The sequence below is a fragment of the Macaca thibetana genome, chromosome 11 (genome assembly GCF_024542745.1).
Source record: "Macaca thibetana thibetana isolate TM-01 chromosome 11, ASM2454274v1, whole genome shotgun sequence".
Taxonomy (NCBI): Eukaryota; Metazoa; Chordata; class Mammalia; order Primates; family Cercopithecidae; genus Macaca; species Macaca thibetana.
Window position 1 is genome coordinate 55,523,760 of NC_065588.1, and position 4,796 is coordinate 55,528,555.

Sequence of the window (4,796 nt, forward strand, 5' to 3'; positions counted from 1 at the left end):
AGTTCTCATGAGATTTGATGGTTAAGTGTTTTTCCCCCTTTGCTCAGCACTTCTCCTTGCTGCTGCCGTTTGAAGAAGGACGTGTTTGCTTCCCCTTCCACCATGATGGTAGGTTTTCTGAGGCTTCCTGAGCCATGCTGAACTGTGAGTCAATTAAACCTCTTTCCTTTATAAATTACCCAGTCTCAGGTATGTCTTTATTAGCAGCATGAGAATGGACTAATACAAGATATAACAACAACAAGAACAATAATAATGTCAAGGTATTTATGCATATAATCAGCTGCAGCCACATCACATCAAAAGTAATAATGACAACTATTCATTAAAAAAAGAAAGAAAGTTCTAAGGGAAAATGAAAAAGTGCCAGTGTTTCAGTGGAACTCTTGGAAACTTTGTCTCCAAATTGATTTATTTTTTAATTTGTTGGGGAGGGAAAACAAAAATACATTTTCCTTCCACACATCATAAGTTCATTGACTGGGGCCTCTGTCATAAAAGACAGATTAACAAGAGAAAGGCATACACATTTATTTAATATTATTTTTACATGATACAGGAGCCTTCATAAAGAAGTGAAGACTGAAAAAAAATCAGTTAAACCTGAGTGTTTTTTAAATAGATTTGAGGAAGAATAGAGAATCATGGAAAAACATGAGGCAAAAAAAAAAAAAAAAAAAAAGAGCAAGAAAGAAAGAGAAGAAAGAAGAAAGAAAAGAAAGAAAGAAAAGAAAGAAAGAAAGAAGGAAAGAAAGAAAGAAAGAAGGAAAGAAGGAAAGAAAGAAAGAAAGAAAGAAAGAAAGAAAGAAAGAAAGAAAGAAAGAAAAAGAAAGAAAGAAAGAATTAAAGGGTAATAAGCCAGGGGAAGCTTAGGCCTTTTTGTTGAGATTCCTCTTGGTGTCCCTGTGATCTGTGTCTTTAGGGGTAAGGATGCTCCTTTCCTCCAGGCATTGAGAAGCCACCTCTCACACGAAGAACTATGACCTTCTCCAGGGGAGGAGTGAAGAAGTCAGAGATACCTTCCTGAGTATCTATTTCACAAATTCCTTCAACTTAAAATATTCCATATGTCAAGGTGCCACATTTTAGGAGAGCATATCTTGAACTCTGTCAAGTTCTATTTTTTTTTTTCTTTTAATGTAATGGAGTTTTTGGGGTGTGTGTGTGTTTAGTGTTGGGTGAGAAAAATACCTTCTATCCTAAAATACTAGTTGTAGTTATGTACAAATAGTCATAAACTCAGTATTTTAAAGAGAAAAAAGAAATCTTAACCATCATTTAACCCAATAGTTATAAAAATGTCAGATCATCAGAATTACCTAGAATTGCATGTGTGTATTATATGATCTTAAATTGTATCATATGTGTGTGTATATATATATGTATGTATAGGTGTTGCTGAGTTTCATTTCTGGAGAGTCAGTGCTAATTCACAAGGTATGGAGAATGACAATGCAAGGTTTCCTCTATGAGCAGCCAGGTTGGGAAATCATTTATGTTACAAGTTCTGTAACTTTGCACATGAGGCAACTGAAGGCTGTGTAGATTGACCGATCTACCAAATATCATACAGCCGTCGGATACCATAGTCAGTAATAAACCCAGGCTTTCCGACTCTTGACTTTTCCCCATAACCGAGGTTTTTTTCTTCAAGATATTTTATGAGACATTGCTAATCCCTTGACTATGACTTTGAATGTCTGACACTTCACAGATACTCAGCTCTTGTTATTTGTCTAATAAATAATTATTTATGCTGTTGATTCACTACTTATCCTTTAAAAGTAACGTTAAAAATAAAGTTGTTAACACTTGTTTCCTTTCATTGGAAATGATTTTCACATTTTCTCATTTCTATTTGTTAACACTTATCTTCAAACTTGTGGTTTTTCACTTCAAAGTTAAACTATTTAAATTCAGAAAAAGTTGTTTATTAAATTCACTTGTTTAACAATTTCAGAAAAGTCAGCCAATGAATTGTTTATTGAGAAGGCTGTTCCCTCCCTCCCTCCCTTCCTTGCTTCCTTCCTTCCTTCCTTTCTCTCTTCCCTCCCTCTTATAATCCCCAGAGGAAATGGCAGATGTGAATGGCTGAAATGTAATGTGATTGACTTGTCTCCCTAGTTTGTGTATTACTGCCCTCTGTTGGATACAATTAGGTCTGCTCTAATATGTTAGACTGTCTTGCCCCCTAGTGGTTTGTGCAGAAGACAGTAATGAGGACATTGGAAAACACTGTGTGAAAGATCAGCTAATTATTTATTTACTTTTAAATAACACAATTTGACCAAAGCCTGATTTTATAATAACTAATTTAACATGTAACAACTCACCTTGCTTGTGTCTCAAATTTCATTTATGAACAAATCAATAGACTTATTACTAAGTTAGAGAAATATGTTGTTATACAAGAAATATAAAACTTACAGTTACTTTTTATGCACAACTCAATTTATCACTTCATTAATTGGAGACTTCTTTTTTTTTTTTTTTTTTTTAGAAGCACACTACAATAGTTAATTTTATTTGTTCAAGAGCTCGTATTGCAAGCATTAAACCAAGCATAGGCTTTGATTCTATGAGCCCAAATTCACATATTGAAGATCAAAGCAAACTGCGATCCATGTACACAGATGAAAACTAAAGGCTCAGAGTTAATAACATTGTAGTTTTTAAATTTCTATAGCCTAGCGCCCAGTAGTCACAGGTCTTTTAGGTCCTTCTGGATGTCCCACAGGGTATCCGCACTTTTCTTGAGTTGAGCAACTTCATCATCCTTTAGCTTCTGGTTGATAACGCTGGTTAGTCCTCGGGCATTGAGGATACATGGAAGGCTCAGTAAGACTTCATTCTCGATGCCATACATCCCCTTTACCATTGTTGACACGGGATGAATCCTGGATAGATTTTTCAACATGGATTCAGTAAGATCAGCCACACTTAATCCAATAGCCCAGTTGGTATATCCTTTTAGCTTGATGACTTCATAGGCACTTTCAACCACCATCTTATGCACTTGCTTCCAATTTTCACTATCATTGTCCGTTCCCATTTCTGGATTCAATTCCTGGAGAGAAACACCTGCCACATTCACGCCACTCCATACAGCCACACTTGAGTCGCCATGTTCCCCCAAAATCCCTCCATGGCAGCTGCTGGGATGAATGCCAATTTTTTCAGCCATACGGTAGCGAAATCTAGCAGAATCCAGATTACATCCGCTTCCAATCATGCGGTGTTTGGGTAATCCACTTAGTTTCCAGGTAACATATGTAAGAATGTCCACTGGGTTGGAAACCACAATTATGATGCAATCAGGACTGTACTTGACGATCTGAGGAATAATGAATTTGAAGACATTAACATTTCTCTGCACCAAATTGAGCCGACTCTCCCCTTCTTGCTGAGGGACTCCTGCAGTTACCACTACAATCTTAGAATTGGCAGTCACAGAATAATCTTTATCTGCCACAATTTTAGGCATCTGAAGAAATAAGCTCCCATGCTGCAAATCCATCATTTCTCCTTTAAGCTTATCTTCCAGAACATCCACAAGAGCAAATTCATCAGCCAGAGACTTTCCCAGAATGCTGATAGCACACGCCATACCACTTGTCCAACACCCACTACAGTGATCTTATTGTTTGGGACTGTTGCCTCTTCTTCCGCAACTGGTGCAATGAGTTTTTCCTTAAGAGTTGCCATTTTACACAGGAGGGAGAAGGCGCTGGAGACCTCAGTAACAGCAGTGCGGAGAAGACAATGTGAGCTGCCTGCGTCTCCAATTGGAGACTTCTAATGGGCCATTTTCTGAAAATTGAATTTATTTCCTCTTCTTCTTCTTTCAGAGATAGGTCTGTCTCTGTTGCCTGGGTTGGAGTGCAGTGGCTTCAGGTTCCTAGCCTCAAGCGAACGTCCTGCACCAGCTTCCTTTGTAGCTGGGACTACAGGTGTGCATCAACACACCAGGCTAATTTTTAAATTTGTTTTTGGAGAGACAGGTCCCGCTTAATTTCCCAGCTGGACTCGAACTACTGGCTTCAAGAGATCCTTTTACCTCAGCCTCCCAAAGGTCTGGGATTACAGATGTGAGCCACTGAGCCCAGTCTGAAAATGGAATTTCCTGAACTGGAATGAGTTTTATTCACTGTGGCTGAGATTCTGCAAACTGAAGCAGAGACATGCAGCAGAGATTTTTTTTTTTTTTTTTTTCTGAGACAGGGTCTCACTCTGTCACCCAGAGTGGGGTGCAGTGGCATAATCTTGGCTCACCACAACCTCTACCTCCCAGGCTCAAGCAATTCTCCTTCCTCAGCCTCCCGATTAGCTGGGATTACAGGCGTGCAGCACTACAACCCAGCCTTTTTTTTTTTTTTTTTTTTTTTTTTGTATTTTTAGTAGAGACATGGTTTCACCATGTTGTCCAGGCTGGTCTTGAACTTCTGACTTCAAATGACCGACTTATCTTGACCTTCCAAAATGCTGGGATTACAGGTGTGAGCCACTGAACCTGGCATGAATTTAAATTAGAAAAAAAGAGACACTTTAAGCAAATTTTTTTGACAAAATATGAAAAATAAGTAAGTTGGCTATAGTAAATTTACTACTATTTCAAAATAAAACATAATCTGCATAATCACCCATTCAATTAATTCATTAGAAATTAACAAACCTAATTTGTCCAACTCTCAGATGAATAAGAAGTAAAAAAGACTCTTGGTTTCTTGGAGCCTACACTCCTCAGATTTGTAGATCCTGTCAGGTTGAGTCTTATAGCTAAGAATAGATTAAATTTT

At 37.7% G+C, this 4,796-nt stretch overlaps 1 pseudogene; it reads right to left on the bottom strand.

Moving 5' to 3' along the window:
- Positions 1–2,339: 2,339 nt before the first annotated feature.
- LOC126931418 (L-lactate dehydrogenase B chain-like) lies at positions 2,340–3,910 on the bottom strand (annotated as a pseudogene).
- Between the last annotated feature and the right edge of the window lie 886 nt (positions 3,911–4,796).